The sequence below is a fragment of the Zingiber officinale genome, chromosome 8A (assembly GCF_018446385.1).
Source record: "Zingiber officinale cultivar Zhangliang chromosome 8A, Zo_v1.1, whole genome shotgun sequence".
Classification (NCBI taxonomy): Eukaryota; Viridiplantae; Streptophyta; class Magnoliopsida; order Zingiberales; family Zingiberaceae; genus Zingiber; species Zingiber officinale.
The window spans coordinates 109652986-109671262 of record NC_056000.1 but is presented as its reverse complement, the minus strand read 5'-3'; positions in this window follow the sequence as shown (position 1 = coordinate 109671262).

Below are 18277 nucleotides of genomic sequence, written 5' to 3'. Positions count from 1 at the left end.
TAAGAAAGTTCAATAATTTTTTTAAGAATAACAATTTTGATAAGAAACGGACAATGAAGCTACTACAGAATAAATGAAAGGTTTATTGCTACAACTATCAAGAAAAAGGACGCATAAAGGATAACTGTCCGAAGCTAAAAAAGAGAGACAGAAAAAGATAAAGTTCCAAGATGATCGAAGCACAAAAATCTAAAAGCAACATGAGACAATTCGTCGTTAGAGTCCAAGATCGAGGCCTACGCCAGACTTGCACTTATGACAAGTCATCAAGAAGTGGAAGACGGAGCAAGCTCATCTGAAATGAGCATTAAGAGTAATGCTGAAAGGGGAGCTACAAACTACGACTCCGACACGGTAAATGAGGTACATAACCTTACATCCGACTAACTATATAAGATTGTGCAAATGTTAAGTAGATCTCTATACAAAACTAGGACCAAATACTTAAAATCAATAAATGATTATGAATGCCGGTTAGAAAATTTTAACAAAATTAAAATTGAAAATATAAAATTAAAAGGGGAAATAGAAACCTTAAATGTAAAGAATACTGCATGCCCTAACATACTTCAAACTTCAAATTTTAAATATAATATCAGACTTAATTGATATTTTAAATATCATAAGAATCTAATTATAAAAATTGTTAAAAATAAAATTACTAGAAAATTCTTGATAAATCTAGTAGGTAATAAACTATTTTAAATTCCAAAATTATTATGGACCTGTTAGGATTTTTTATGCTAGAAATTTAAAGCATTTTGATTTATTTTTCTTACAAAATTAAATTCATAGGCCTTCTATTTGAATTTTCTAATCAATTTTTTTTTCTATTAAAAATAGAATATTATCTACTAACAAATTTTTTTAACATTTTTTTATTGTAATATTATTTTTTATGAATTTTCTAAAAAATTGAACTTTTAAATTTTAAAATATTTCAAAAATTAATTTTAAAAAATCTATTTTTTTGTGCTAAAAAAATCTCTTTTATGCTGTTAGAGAATATTTCAAAATCTTTTGACCATTATAATAATTACTATGATTTTTTTTTTCCAAAAATCATGTTTTTATAATTAAAATTTTTTGGAAAACTCATTTTTGGGAAATTAATTTTTCTATAAAATTAAATTATATTTACTGTGATTAAAAAAAATCTGTAAAATTTTTCATAGTCAAAAAATATTTTTAACATAAAACTTTGATAATATCCCAGTCTCAAAATATTTATTTTTGATAATGAAAGAAAATTAATATATTTGTAAAACGGTTTTTCCTGATCCGAATACTTATCTTAGACATTGAAAACAATTTTCATTAGTTTCTAAAAATTTAAAATTATTTTAAAATTATTTTTTGTAAATATGAGACTTAATTCTTAAAAATAAATTTATTTATAAATTAATCTCAGTAAAAATATAAATCTTAGGAATATTTGTGTATGACTCCTAGAAAATTTCTCAATTTTTTATTCTTATTATTTTTATTTTTTCCTTTTTTTTTATATGTGATCAAAGGGGAAGAATAACTAGATGTTAAGTTTAGGGGTGTCGTTGTATTTCATTCTTGCATTTAAATGTTAATTATTTAAAATATTAATTGCATTTTATTAGTTTTATTATTTATAATCCTAACTCAGGTTGATGCACATCAAAAAGGGGGAGATTGTAAGTACCCCAAGTTGGTTTTGATGTGATCAACCAAGTTAAGTTATGTCTTGTGTTGTTTTGATGCCTTATGTCTAAGTGTGCAAGAGCTTATAAACACAATAAGTCGAGTGGAAGATGTAGTAGATGACAAGGATGGGATGGGAAGCAAGTCGTTGGGCTCAGTGCATCCCAGGGAAGAGAAACTATGAAAGAGTACACTAGTAGAGTGAGAAGGATGCACGTGGTGGTTCGAAGGACTCCAAGCCAGGGAGGAAGACTGCTCAGGAGAAGTCAAAGTTGGGTTCGGATGAGATAAACTTTGGACAGCTGGAACATCACCCAAAAGGAAAGGCGAGGAAAATTCAAGTTGATTGGTGGAAGGAGCCCTCAAGCAGATGGAAGGCACCCTCAAGAAGATGGAAGACACCCTCACACTTTCATGGAAGGCATCCTCAAGTAGATGGAAGGCACCCTCACACCTTTATGGAAGGCACCCTCAAGCAGATGGAGGTGCCTCCAGTAACTGTTGAGAGAGGATAAAGTCTTATCGTTAAGGGATAAAATCTAGCCTCTTAGAGGCGCCTTAGACCTCCTTGGAGGTGCCTCTGAGCAATGAACACCAACATATACTTTATCCCAAGAGGCTATAAAAAACATAACTTGAACAACAATAATTATATTCATTTCCTAGCTATTTTCTTAAGCTATGAATATTTGTAAGAGACTGCTCCACCTTCAACGAAAGAGTCTTTTTAGTAGAGCTATTTTCAACCATTTTGGATTGATAACTACCTAGATTGTAACCAAGTAAAATACTTAGCCTTCTTACTTTTTCATTAAGTTGCTATTTTTTATGTTAATTACTTGTGTAACGACCCAATTTTCCTCATTAGGAGTTCTAAAAGTTCTTAAAAATATTTAGAAATACTTTAAAAATATTCTAGAGATTTTTAGAAATTTTTAGAGTATTGTTTATGTAATTTTTGGAGGTCGTTTGATATTTTTACTAGACAAAAGAAGTTTTGACAAAAAAAAATGTTCAAGCCGAGATTTGAACCGTAGACCTCCCCGACCCGAACCAAGCCTTAAGTGAATCCAGCTAACCAAGTGTGCTGCGGATATTTTGTGAACATATAGGAACCAAATTATACTTAAGCCATAATAGGAACAGAAATACCAAAATAAAGGGAGCCGAGCAGAGTTCGAACGCGCGACCTCCAACTCGCCCCAAGCCGCGACTGACCAAGTGTTCAGGCCATCGGTTCTGTTTAGAATAGATAGCAAATATTATTTAAGGAGTTAACAGAAATACCTGAGTTATAAAAAAAGGAAACTTAGGGCTTGATTTACTGGAAACCAAATTCTTTTCTCCTCGCGTCGACTTCCTCTCGAGCGAAACCCCAGCCGAAGCTAGGGCTTCGTCTCCAGCGCTGGCCAAGGGGTGTTTTCGCGAGATCTTCGCACCATCGAGCTCCTCTCGTCGGGAAGAGCAAGTGGGCGCAAGGAGAGGTCGAGAGCTCGAGTTCTTCCCGAAGCCCTAGCTACTCCTTTTCTGTTGTAAGTCCAAGAACGCAAAGGTAAGTTGCTACTCACCTGCAGTAGGAGTAGTTTTTGGAGCTTTGTTTTTCTTCCTTGGCTTGCGGTTTGAGTTTTGCAGAGTGCTTGCTAGGACCTGTTGATTTCGGTATATACTGTAGGTTGTTTCTTTGTGTTCGGATTTCTTCCTATGGTTTCCAGATCATGCTTTACAGAATAGGGTAGCTAGGGATTTAGCCTTCTTGTTTTTGTTTCGGGATTTGATTGCTCCTGTTGTTTTCAGATTTGACTGTAGGGATTATTGTGTAAGGCTTTCTGCCGTAAGATTCAAGAAGGAACATGAGAAAGTTATGTATGTGAGCATATTGTCCCTTTTGGTTTTTTTTCTTGCCATGTCACTAAACAGAGGAATCTGTTAAAATGACACAAGAAACCTTAATTACTTTTCTAGAGCATCAAAGTTATCAGAATGAGCTGAGAGATAGAAATTTTTCCCCAATAAGATCAAAGCTACAAGGGTTTGCAATTCTACTAAAACTTGAACTGGTTCTCCCACAATCCAAGTTAACTCTTGTTTAGCGAAATCAGTGTTTATTGCAACTTACTGCGAGGTTAGGATTTTGGGCGTTTCGTACCAGGTGGAATTACCAGTAGCAAATTTTTTTTTGATAGTTGCAATGGATTCCTTGCTGGGACACTGAACAAGGAGGAATTGATTTGTAGTTCATCTCTTTAGCAGTGCCAAATTTTAGTCCCCTTTTAGCATCTAGTTCCTTTGCGGTTTAGATCAGGATTTCTAAAGCTTGTAAGTATGGCTTGGTTTCCATGTTAATGATATTATGTTTTGGCCTTTATAAATTGTGCATGTTTCTAACCTTTAGGTGATGATAAGTAGCTAAAATAGAAAGAGACCATTGTTTATTCCCTCTTTGCATTGCTGCTGTAGTATGCTTTAAGGTTTCAGTTGTTCTGTGCCATTGTTTTCCTGTAGGTTGAAGAGCTCTATCCTCTGTGCCTTAGACCTTCCATTATCAGTTTTCTTATATAAGTAGTTTTAGATTGGCATGTGGTTTAGCAGTTAAGTTCGGATAGTAAATTTTGTTATACTTGCAGAATCTGATTGGTATAATGTAGTGCAGATGTTTGTTAGTTATATATGCAGATCTTTACAAGTATAGTATGCAGAATAGTATGCAGATTTTATAAGTATAGTAAGCAGATTTTTGATTTAAGCATTTCAAAGTTAGAATTAGCTTAAACATTTCATCTTCTTTTTAAAGAAATATTCTTTTAGAAGAAGTATTAACAAGTATAAGAAAGATAAAGAAAAGAAAGAAGAAGGCCAAGACCTTAAGTAGATCCCAAAGTCAAGACTTTAGGGATTTGGCACATAAGGTGTTTGATAAGATGCCAAGACATTTAAAGAAGAAATAATTAAGATAATAAGATATTTTACTTTTTGAAGAGGCTAGTACCCGACTTCCAAGGTTGTTGTTAAACAAATCCAGGTGTCTAATTCCAAGGTCTTGGCCCTGGTAGACCAAGGTATGCTCTTTTAGGATTGGTGGCTCGCTACCCCAACCTATTAGGGAACGCGCATAAGATGGTACTAAGCCTGGGCCCAAGAGAAGTTGATTATTATTTTGAAGTATTATAAGTATAAGTTTTTGAACAAGTAAAATAAGTTTCACATAAATATAAAAGTATTAAAGGATAAGTTTTAAACAAGTGAGATAAAAGAATAAGTTTAGAACAAATGAATTAAGTTTCACTTTGTTTTAAAATCAGCAAGTTTAGTTTTCTTTTATGCTAGCATGTTATTTAGAATAACTTACTGTTCTTTGCTATTAGAAGAGCATGAGTAGCTTTACATGTTTAGCATTTCAGTATGTTTGTTTCTTTTACTAGTAGATGAGCATGAGTAGTTTTCCTTTTGAGCATTCAGTTTTAGTTTTCAGTATATTCACATGCATATCGAGATTTTGTGAGTTAGATAGCGCTTACTAAGCATTTTTCTTATAGATTGCATTTCCTCTTACTACAGACACAGGAAAGGAAAAGATTTAGCAAAGGAAGGCGACAAGGTGGCGCGGATGGTGTGTGATGCCAGGACTATGGAAGTCTTGGGACCTAGTTTAAGGATTTGTTTAGATTAATTTTGTATTTAGATTGATAAGAAAATTTGGAGTAAGAAATTGTATTTTATTTTGCTTCCGCTATTCATTACTTGCATGATTTGATTTTATTAAACTACGTGGTGATGTTATTTCGTTTGTGTATTTGATATATGTTCCAGCCACCTGTGACTAATGTATATTATGTTTGTATCTCAGTTTAAGGTCACCGGTACAGGGGAGACTCTGCCGAAATCTTTTGGTAGAGACTCCTCATGATTTCGATCATATCGGTTATGTAGAGTTAGTAGTCAAGTAACGGTCACCCTTAGAGTTTAGTATTAGTAAGAAGGGTGGTCGTTACAACTTGTTTCTATTAATCTTGTGTCCATGATAAGTAACAAAGTAAGAGATTATTCTAAATTTTCATTTATGGGCTATTCACCCCCTCTAGCTGGCCTACTCAGGCCAACACCTATGACTCCGTGAAAGAGCTTTGGGAGAAGTTCTTGGAGTTTCAGGAAGGGACCTCGGAGGCTAAGATAGCGAGATGAGACTTACAAAAATAAGTTGATGAACCTCCAGATGGAAAAAGGAGAAACAATAACCCAACTGTACATGCAAAGATCAAGGAGCTGATGACTAGACTCACATACCTTGGAGAAATTATAATGAATCAGGATTCACAAAGGTATGCTTTAAATGCTTTTTCGAGAACATCCGAATGAACGTCTATAGTATACTCCTATTACATCTCTAAGGATCTGAAGGTAAGTAATTTAGAGAGTTTATTTTCTACTTTTGAATTATATGAATCAAGATATGTAGGCCTAAGAAAATAAAAAGAGCCAAGTTAGAACCTAGCATTGCAAACAAAAAAGAACGGACCAGATTCAAATTCCTCACTTCACAAAAATGAACAAGTATACATGGTAAGAAAATTATCAAAGTTCTTTAAATCTAAGAATCTTAATAAGTCATAGGGTAAGAAGCTTCTATGGAACAAATCACAAATGAAAAGTAAAATGTATAACTGCTAAGAAGAAAGGTACATCAAGGACAACTACTCGAAACTCAAAAGCAAGGAAAAAAATAAAGGGTCAAGAGATCGAAGCACAAGAACCAGAAAGCTACATGAGATAAAACATCATCAAAATCCGAAGTTGAAGCGTACACCGAACTTGTACTAACGACAAGTCATCAAGAAGAAGAAGATGACAAAACCTCATTCAAGATGAACATCGATGAAGGGGGAGCTTCAAATTACAAAACCTAATCAACTTTATAAAGTAGTAAAAATGATGTCTAGATCTTTATGTAAATTACAAACTAAATGTGTAAATTTACAAAAAGACAACAAGAAGTTAAAAATAAACTTAGCTAAAGCATGTTCATTAGAACATTTTGATAAAATTCAAAATTAAAAGATCAAATAGACTTATTGAAAAAGGATTAAGCATGGTCCAATTCTTTACCAAGTTCAAACTTTAGATATTATAAAAGGCTTAATTGGTATTTAAGAAAAACCACAAGGGCCAAATTGTATAAATTTCTAAAAATTATATTCCAAGAATTTTTTTGATAAATCTAATAGGTAGAAATTTATTTTAGATTCCTAAATCTATTCTAAACTATTAAATTGATTTTATTTGCATGTTTAAATATTAATTTAATTTAATTTAATTTTAACATTGTTAGCAAAATTGATTATTCTATAAATTTGTTGTTCATGTTTTCTATTGATTTTTTTCTCTGATGCACAAATGGATTAACTATTAGTATAAAAATTTTTAGAATTTTTTGACCGATAATTAAATTTTTATGATTTTTTTTATCTAAAAACAAAATTTTAAAATTTAAATATTTTGTTAGATTAATTTTGAAGAACTTATTTTTTTGAAAAATTACAGTTGTATTTTGAATGCGTGGAAAATCAGTCAAATTTTTAGAACTCAAAAGCTATTTTTAAATATTTAGTTTTAAAAATAACTTTATTTATTCAAAATATTTATTATGATTAAATTAAAAACATTCTTTGCATGAAAATTTTTATCATGTTTCAAATGTTTATAATTGTTATTAACAAAATTTTCAGGATTTTATAAAACTTTAAATTATATTTTAAATCATTTTTACCAAAACTATGGATCAATTGATAAAAATTATTAATTTTAAAAAATAATTTCAGTAAAAAGACATATAACAAAAAATTCTGTTTAAAAGCCCTAGAAAAAGTTTCAATAATTTTCTAACTTTTTTTTTTTTTCATATTTTCCCTAATATGTTTTTGATGTAATAAAAGTGGGAGAAATTAAGAATTGGGTTAAGGGGGGTTATTGAATTGATTGCAATATTTTTTATAATAATTACAAATTTACTTTGATTAAAATTATTTTATTATTTTGGTTTAACCCTAACTTACCTTGAGTTGATGTACATCAAAAAGGGAGAGATTGTAAGTACCCCGGGTGAGTTTTGATATGGTCAATCGAGTTAAGTTAGGCTCTGTAGTTTGATCCCTTATGTCTAAATGTGCAGGGACTTAGGAACATAAGAAATCGAGTGGAATACACAACTAACGAGAAAGATGACACGGGAAGTGAGTCGATGAGCATGGTATTATTAGTGCAGTTAACACTAATAATTAAACTTTGGTTTTGATGAACGAAAAATGGTTAAAGCTAAATTCTGTGTGATTTGATACTTTTACCAAGTGTGTAGGAATTGATGGCTCAGAGGACCTGACACCATGCTAAAGCCCAGTTAGGTCTGAGGACCTGATAACTGACACGAATTTCAGATATGTCATTGTGTGACCTGATATCTGATAGGAATACTAGCTGGGTATACGAGACCTAATAGCTGGCTAAAATCCAATTGGGTCTCAGACCTAACAACTGGTAGGAAGACCTGAAGGGTTAAGAGGTAAGTCAAAAGACTGAAACTGGTAAATGAAGGTAAGTCACTAGAGGAGAAAGATCTGGTGAGGACAAGTCTTGATAGGACTATAGACGCTGGTCCAGCTTAAATCCATGTTAGAAGTTTAAACTAAGACTAACTAGATCTTAATCTTGGTAAGACATGATTTAATTAATAATTATATATATTATTATTGCTTGTTGTGCTAACTCTGTGGTGTAGGAGAGCAAAAGATGGAAAAAGAGATTCCAGGTGCCCATAGGTCCTGTCACCCAGACCGAGTCTAGGCTCTCGGATTAGCTCAGACACAATCAACCGTGCAGATGAGTTGGCATACTCTGATTGGTTGGCACACGTTAGCGTCTAAGCTCCTAGGCTGGTCCAAGCGTCCGGGAGTGGATAAAGGCTGCCAGATAGAGCTTTGTCGAGGTACGACCACGTCAGTGGTCTAGGCGCCTGGACTGGGTCCAAGTGTTCGAAGGTAGATAATTTGATGATGAAGTAGGATCAGATAGATCTTGATTCAGGCGCCCAGGGTTACATCCTAGATTAGTTAGACTAAGGATTTTCAATAGGAAGGTTAAATGTACAATTTCTTAAAAAGATTTTGTATGGAAGTGGTTATTCTTCCGATACCCAGAAGACCCCCTATTCCTCGCCATAGCCTAGAACCTAATTTTTGAAAAATATATTTAATTAACGGACGGTTAAACATGAATCTAACATAAAGTCAAACTATCTTTAAAATAAAAAATTAGCATAACTCATCTTACAAAATTCTAGGTTTGTCTTAGTTGAAAATATACACAGGGTGAGATAAATAAGAAAAAAATAAATTTAATTAACAATTTACTTTAAATTAAAAACTAAATTAAACTTAACGTAATTCAAACATATTAAAAATTTAATTAAAAGCTTTAATTAAAATAAAAATAATTTTAAAATTCTTTTATAAAACTTTTTAAAAATTATTTTAAAAATCCTTTTTAAAAAACTATTAATTTTTTTAAAAAATATTTTTAAAATTCCTTTTAAAAACATTTTAAAAATGATTTCAAAAAAATTCTTTTCAAAACTTTTTAAAATCAATTTTAAAAATTCCTTTAAAATCCTTTTAAAATAATTTATAATTCATTTAAAATCCTTTTAAAATAATTATAAAAATTCTTTTAAAAATGTTTTAAAAATCATTTTTATTTTTAAAAAAATATTTTTAAAATCTTTTTTAAAAAATATTTTTATGTAAGATACGATAATTAAATAATAAGTGTTATTGGAGAAATAACGTTATAGAAATTTCTATGAGTTTTTAAAAATTTGTTGAGTTTTAAACGGAATTGACTTAGAGAAAACCTATTTAGAATATCAATTAAGTAGAAGTTAATTGATTTAATTAACATAAGGTTTAATAAATTAACCCTAGTAGCCTTGGCCATCGCCGCCAATAAAGATTGATAACGTGGAAACTAGGGGTCGACCAACCATTTTGTTCCGTGCACTAGATCCTTACCGCCGCCTCGTCGCCATCGGCGGATGCCACCTATTGCTCTTGAGCAACCGAAGCTAGTAGCCCAGCCAACTGGGTGGCTCTTGTGTGTGACGATTGTCAGGTCAACACAGCACGCGCTGGCTATCGGGTCATCGTTGTGCACCGCCGTGCCATGAGCAAGAAGCCGAAGGTCTCCTTTGTACATCGTACCGCTCTAACCATGAATAAGAAGTTATGATCTACACCCTCCATCGGTATTGTGACCAGCCTAGCTCGCTGGCGACCATCTGCCAACCCCATCGTCGCTACTAGAGCAGTGGACAATTGTCGAGGAGAAAATTGTAGGGTAATGAACTCCTAATTCTATTCATTCATAATTCTATTCGTTCATTTCTTGTTACAATCAGATGAGAAAAAAAATATATGGAGGAATTTGAACAGTAATAGTGAGGTTGACCTCAAGTATTAAAAGTTGGATTGGTGGATTATGTTGATTAATTTTTATTAGGAGTTGACTAAACTGTGATTAATGAAATGGTAATCAGTTAGTACATTAATTGAATTCTGGATTTCTGAATAAGGGATTTGTTAATTAGGTTAGTTGTTAAATTATTTCATTTTGTTAATGAATTGATGAATGAATAACCATGTTGTTAGAAGTTGATTCAGTAAAGCTATAGTTAATTGGAACCCATTACAGATTTGGGTTGAGTAATTAAGAAGAAGTAATCAAGGTGGGTTAATAATAGATTCATTAGGGTTGATGGAGGCTAGATCTAATTCAATCAAAGAGTTGGGTTAGTTGAAGTTTATCAATGATTGTGTTCAATTAGGGTTTTCCCTAATTAGTTTAGGGATTCAATTTAGCTGGATGTTTGCATATGTGGTTAGCTGAATTATATATTATGTGATCGCAGGACTTTGATTCTGGACAAACATCTAGACATGGGATTTATTTGACACGAGCTATATATTTAAGGCGGACACTTCTTCCTTGGTCTCTATAGTTCATTGAACTTAGTGCATGGTTATTTTTAATTGATGAATTAGGTTATTTTACCTTAAATCTACTCGTATTTATCCATACTTTATACATGCATGCTTGATCTTAGAGATGATCTAATTATTTCTTATACAGTCTTAGCTTTGGATATCTACACTCTTTAGAGTATACACATGTAGAGTATGTATTGTAGGAGATACCATGTTGACTAAGTTAACATGCTGATTATGTATATGATGTTGAGTGTACACATGTTTGGTATATACTATAAGAGTTATCATATTGACTGTCCATTTACATGTTGTGTGTGTACACATGTCTGGTGTGTACTATTAGAGGAATCATGTTGATTATACCTATATTGTGTGTGCACACATGTATGTTGTATTCTATTGGAGGAATCATGTTGATTGTGCCTTATGTGTTGTTTAGTGGACACTTATTGAATCTATTCATACCTATAGACTTAGGTGATAAATAGATCATGTACTGGATGTACCTATGGTGATGGGGTTGTTGCATTGATGATGACTGTATTTGTATCATGATTATTTACATCATGCTCATCATTGCACTATATGCATGATGATAACTAATGTCTCCCTTGTGGTTGAGTGAGTTGTTAGTCATATTCGCTGCTCATTCGGCCACTCAGGATGAGTGGTAGCTAGAGTTGGGTTCAGCTTGTCCTGGTTGTGCCCGTTATACTACTTTGAGTAGTGGTAGCTAGAGTCATGCAGACAATGACCTCTCATTGTTATATAGCTAGATAGCCACTCTGCATTATGCTTATTTAGGTAATTCAGATGTAGTGGTAGCTGGAGACGTGAGAAGTCATCATAGTCTTACCCGCTCGGTCACTCAAATGTAGTGGCGGCTGAAGTGGAGTGTAGGAGTGATGCATACATGTGTATATGCACTTGATGCGCGATGCATCTTTTGGAGATATATTTGTATTTACTTGTGATTGTTGCATTTGCTTAAGATATGATTATTGCATATGGTTGTTATGCTTCATATATGTTCATTTATCATACATGTATATATTGTCGATTATATTGCTCAAGTGTTACGAGCAGATCTGTTGCCAATTCTGTTGGTGCAATTTTCCTAGGTCAAGGTTGACTAATTTGACTAAGTTTGAGTTGGCTCAAACTTGAGTCTTGATGTTTAAGTTTTGATGTTTGACAATATATGGAGATTACATGTGTAATTATTAGTTTGGAGAGATTGTTGGTGTAATTCCCCTTTAGTTAAGGTTTAATCAGTTTGATGTAAAGAAAAGTCAAGTAAGTTAAGGTTGATTGGATACTTGATTGGGAAGTCCTAACTGGAGGTTAGGCAAGAGCAAGTCCAACGAAAAGGTTGACAGAAGATGGAAATTCAAGTGGGTCAGTGTTGACCTGACACTTAGTGTGGAAAGTTCCGGTGACTAAAGTCGGGTAGTGAGAAAGTCCTGGTGAGTGAAGCTAGGCAGATTAGAAAATCTTCGTGAATGAAGCTAGGTAGATATGAAAAATACTAGTGAGTGGAGATAGGTGAAAAACCCTAGTGAGTGAAGCTAGGCAGATGGAAAGTCCTGGTGAGTGAAGTCAGGTGAAAAGTCCTAGTGAGTGAAGCTAGGATGATGGAAAGTCTATTGGTGCAATGAGCATCAGACAATCGAACTTATGTTTTGATAATGACAAAAGGTTCAAAGTTAAGTTGTCTTGTTATCTAACAAGTGTGATTGAACTTGTAGGAAAATCCTAAGTGTTCTTAGGCAAAAGTCCTAGTGGATACTAGGCAAGTGAAAAATTATCACGCCCCATAGGAGTCCCTACCCGACAAATGGACAGCATCTCCCCTGTAATAATGACAAATTGAATCATATATACAATGCCACACGACTACTCACAAGATATAATCAACATCCCACACGACTGAAACATACACAACCACGTAATTATATACACAACCCACTTGGATAGAACAAAATAATCACAACCACGTAGTTGTATAATAAACAACCCACACGGTTGTACTAAAAACACAATGAAAAATGAAAGGAAAGCCCATAAATCAAAAACAACAAACTGCTAACCGACTAGGCTTTACACAACCACAACAAGACAAATATACGATACTAACATAGCAAAACTCTAAAACAAAATCGAAGTAATATAATGTCAAGCTCACAAATTCGTAAAGCAAGTAAAGTAAGAAGCAAAACCTAAAACCATCCTCGGATGTGACGTGGGACCGGGAGACAGAATACTCTAAGAGACTCCACAATCATCTACCTGCTACTTGAGAAAAAGATAATACACAAATGTGGTGGTGAGTGTGGGTCACTCAACGAGTAATAGACAAGATAATGCATCGTCTATATAAAACATGGAGATCAAAGTATACAGTCTCATCAAGGAAATAAGAACATGATCATAAATTGACATAATGAATGTATATACCCAATTTGGACCCAACACATAATATCATGATCATAATGTCATAGAAAATGAACCTATCCAATCCGGAACTAACATGTAAGGTGTAACGCCCGTAAATTTCCTTTCCTCCAAAAAGAGCAAAAAGAAATAGAAAAAGAGAAAAGAAATAAAAATATGTGTATAAATGACCCGGGCTGGGTTTTGAATCCTAGACCTTGGATTTAAGATTTGTTTAAGTAGCCATTAGGTGGTGGTAAAGCATCACATTGGGAAACAGGAAACAATTCATTATATGTTGACTTGTGTGAAGAGATGCTTCAACTTCCACTTAGTATAAAAGGGGAAAGGAAGAAAGAAAACTTAACTTCTCATTTTCTCTTCTCTCTCTAGCCGAAACCTTCTCCTCTTTTCCTCTTTTTGGTTTTCGGCCAAGAACCCTAGGGTTCCAAGGTGCTAAGTTCTTTAAGGGGAGAATCTAGGAGAAGAGATTTCACAAGGATTAGGACGCATGGGAAGGGTGTCTTGGAGATTAAGGCGTACAAGCGAGGATTCGTCTTTCCTTCACCCAATAATAGGAAGATATTGCGAAAGGAGGTAAGTACTACTCACCTACAGTATAAGTTGTTTCGATAATGCACATGATGTTATGTTTTTATGCATGCAAGGAAGATACATGTTTGGTTATGTTTAATACATGGTAAGAAAGATGCATGTTATGATTGTAGGATGCCCTCTTAAGTTTTGAGATTAAGAGCATGTTTAGAGTGTCTTGAATTATTTCCCATTTAGTTTTGGGGCTAAGAAGCATATTCAAGTGTCCTAAAGTGCTTCCCTATAACTGTGAGGGGATAAAGCGCATATAAGGTGTTTGTTTAAATGACAAACAAGTGTAAGCATAAGAAAGCTATATTTAAAAGAAAGTATTTTACTTTAGAATGACATGTACTGGACACAAGGTTCATGGGTGGGCTCCTAGATCGCCTAGTAATGCCTTGATAGGTTCGGGATTAGCTACCTCGGATTTTATTAAGGATGCACACAAAGTGGTACATTGCCGGGCCCAAACAAGTTATTATTATTTTCACTAGTTATGTAATATAAAGTTTTCAAACTTTGTTGTTGTCTTAGTGGAAGTTTTCCCTAAGGTTGAGAACTTGAGTTATAAAGTGCAACATTGATGAACTCTATAATATGCCAAGATTCCTGTTTTCATAACATTACTAGCATATTTTTAAGTTGATGTTTTGCATGATAACCTATTTAAAAACACATGTCATGCACATATCTCTGAATTATGCATTTTAGTGTGAATTACTATCAAGTGCTTGTTTGTGTTTTCCCCAAGTAGTTTGAAAAGCATGTTCCCATTGTTTGTGTTTTCATAAGCAATTTTTGAAAAGCCTATTTTTGTTTTAATGCTTGTTTTATGAGTAGATGGTACTTACTAAGCACTCGCTTATAGATTTGCATTTCCTTATACTACAGATAAAGATAAAGGAAAGCTCGAGTAGGAGGAGACGGCAAGAGCAGTGTTTTGTGTGTGTGTGTGACGGAACAATGGAAGAAGATCTGGGAACTTGTGAATATCTAAATATGTTAGAACTGATGCTAAAGTAATTTTTTATTTTCACTCTATAAGAAATACTATCATTATTTACCTGGGATGAAGTTGTTAGTTTGACAGTATAAGAGTGGCGAAGAGGGGAGCCCTAGGGTCTACCCAAAGGGGAGAACAAACCCTTTTGTAGAGTGGGGTGTGACCTCCACACGGCCCGTGTCACGGCCGTGTGAATTCACACGACCCCTCACTTCCTACTCTCGGTCGAGGTGCACGACCGTGTGAATCGTGACACGACCGTGTGGATTCACACGGCCGTGCACCTCTTCCTCTCGGATAAAGGTGACATGACCGTGTGGATTCACACGACTGTGCACCTCCTCCTCTCGGCCAAAGGTGACATGGCCGTGTGAATCCACATGGCCATGCACCTCTTCCTCTCTGGTAAGGGGACACGGTCGTGCGGATTCACACGACCGTGCATCTCTTCCTCTCAGCCAAGGGGACACGACCGTGTGAATTCACATGATCATGCACTTCTTTCTTTTGGCCAAGGGGGCACGACCGTGTGAATTCACATGGCCGTGCGACCCTGATTGGCTCTAGGTCATGTCCTATCAGTCGAAACAAGTTACAGTAGATTAATGGACTGAGCAGTACATAATGGGCAAGAATGTCAAAGTTTAGATAACGAGAAAGGGTAACGTCTGTCTTATATGAGGTAAGGGTAGAAGGTCGGACATTACAGTTTGGTATCAGAGCAAGTTCTATCCTTCCGTCACACACATCAAGCATTGATCTTGCAGCTTCCAAGTAAGAAAGTACATTCTCACGACTTTTATGCATTTTTATTTTTGTTATGATTAGTAAGAACTATCTGTTAAGATTAAGCATGCTTATAAATGTAAGTATTAAGGGCAGCAAGTAAGAATAAAGATGGGCTGATGCATTGTCTCACTGGTTGGCTTATGAATATGTAGATGGCCAGAGGACGGACGGTTAGACAGCCAAGAGTTAATGAACCTCAACCAGAGACGAATGAGTCTGTACCACCGCTCAACCTCTTAGAAGTAGTAACACAGTTGTAGAGAAAATTGGTAGAACAGCAGCAGGTTATAGCCACCCTAACTACTAACCAACGAGCTTCTCTTGTAGTCCCACCGGAAGCTAATGTGGTGGCACCAATTACGGCCGAGGTTCCACCCGTTACACCGGCATCCCCTACAAAGGTAGTGAGGCAAGAAGCATATCTTATCCAGTGGCAGAAACTGAAACTAGAGAACTTCTCTGGCACCAACGAACCATGGGATGCTCAGGCATGGTTTAAAACCCTGGAGAGCATAATGGAGCTACTGGACTGGTCGTAGGTAGAAAAGATAAAGTGTGCTTCCTTTTACCTCACCGATAGTGCAAGAATGCGGTGGGAACGAGTCAAGGAAAAAAGAATAGTGAATCAAATGACCTGGTCTAACTTCGAGACTGTAACACCCCAAATTTCATGATTTAGAGTTTTAAAAGAGCTTATTAAAATCTAGAAATGTTTTAGAAAAATTCTAGAGATTTTTAAGAATTTATAGAGTATTTTTATGAAATTTTTGGAGTTCGTTTTGTATTTTTACCAAGAGGAAGAAGTAAAAGATAAATAAAAATAAAATTGGTTTAAGCCGGGTTTTGAACCCAAGACCCCGGACCCGAACCCGGACGCAGTCAACCAACTGCGCCAGCGGGTTTTGTTAATTAAGGGAAGAGTAAATTGTATATAAGTGGTAGTTGGTTTAATGAAAACCTAGTTATAAGAAAAGGGGACTTATTTTTCCCGAGACCCGGATCTCTTCCTCTCCTCTCTCGCGACGGCGCGATTTCTTCTCGGCGAAACCGTGGCAGCAAGCAAGCACGTCACCGGCGGCCGGCGAGGACTTCTCATCGTGTGATCTTCACATATTTGAGGTCTCCTCGTCGAAGAGAGCTTGTGGGCACGAAGAGGAGCCGGATTGTTGAGTTCTCCGCAAGCCCTAGAAGCATTAGAAGCCTCCTTCTCGACTGTGAGTCCAAGAACGCGAAGGTAAGTTGCTTCTCACCTGCAGTAGGATAGCTCCGAGGTTTATTCCTTGTTCCTCTTCTTGTTTTCGAAGCATGTTATTATGGAGGTTTGCTTTCCTTAAGTTACTGCTGTGAGGAATTTTTGAATTGGCTAAGGATTTAGGTTTTTCCTTATAGCTTTTAAGAACATGCTGTAAGAAGAGTGGTTGCTAGGGATATGGTTTCTTTTGAGGTTTCGGGTCCTGTTCTTTCTTTAATTCCGATTAGTTCTTGATTGCACTTGGTAGATTATGGATGTTTTGTATTCTCTGCATCATTTTAAGTTCTGTTAGCAAGGCATGGATTTCTGGTTTACCAGTCCTGTTTCTTCTTCTTAATAGCTTGGGTTCGGAATCAAGATCGTGATGTTTTTGGTAGGTTTGTGTTACCCATGAAGTTCGTGTTGTGACCTGGGATTTACGTGATGTTCTTACTGCCATTAGTGTCTCCTATAGGATTTTCGTATGGATTTCGAACATCTATGTTTGAAATTGGGAGTTGTAGCTTCAATTCAAGGTTTCTGTTCTTCACTTAATGGGTAGTTTCTCCATATAGGTATGGATGAAGGTTTTTCCTTAGATAGGCTAGTAGGTAGCTTCAACTTGCTGTCCCCGTTTTAGCACAAGGGATCTTGTTTGGTTTCTACTCCTATGTGGATTCTTGTAAGCTTATAGTGCAAGCTGTGTAAGATTATAATGCAATTTAGTTTGTTCAGATTTTTATTAAGAAGAGCAGTACAGACTTTTACTAAGTAGAGCAGTGCAGAATTTGGGTTAAGTAGATATGCAGATTTATCTAAGTTTGAATACAGATTTCTACTAGGCTTGTATGTAGATTTTGAATTGTATAGCATTGCAGTTTTGATGGTTTAGCATTGGAAGATCTAATTAGATCGCTAGTAGCTTAATTAGATTTGCAGATTTTAATTAAGCAAGTAACGATATGACAATTGTTGTTATTGTTCTGTGTTCAAGCAGTAACATTTTGATTTTCATGAAGCAATATGGATGCATGCCTAAGATGACACATGTACAAAATGGTTAGAAACCTGTATGCACGTTCTATACTTTTTGAGCATTAGTTAATTCATATAATAATGTTTTATGTGGAAACATAGGATGTAAGTACTTTTATGTTGATTATGATCCACGAGTGTTAAAGTATGCTTGAAAGAGTGCTGTTTTGAGTTTGCTATCATGTATTTTAAAGGAAGAAAGAGGATGATTTGTATAGCTTGAGTATGTAGTTTGAATCCTTTCACCTTTATGATTAGTACATCAGATTTAGACATGTTCGGATTGGTTTATATTTGAGAACATGGAAGCAAATTAAGTGTGTGGAGTATTTCATTTGATTTTGGTTTAGGGCTGCAGTATATTAATAGTAGTTCTTTAGGGCTGCTATAGCATGAGGTTGAGATATGCTACTTCCATTCAAGTATATGGATTTGAGGTTCTTTATTTTAGCATGAGGTTTAGATATGTTCCTTTCTATCATTTAT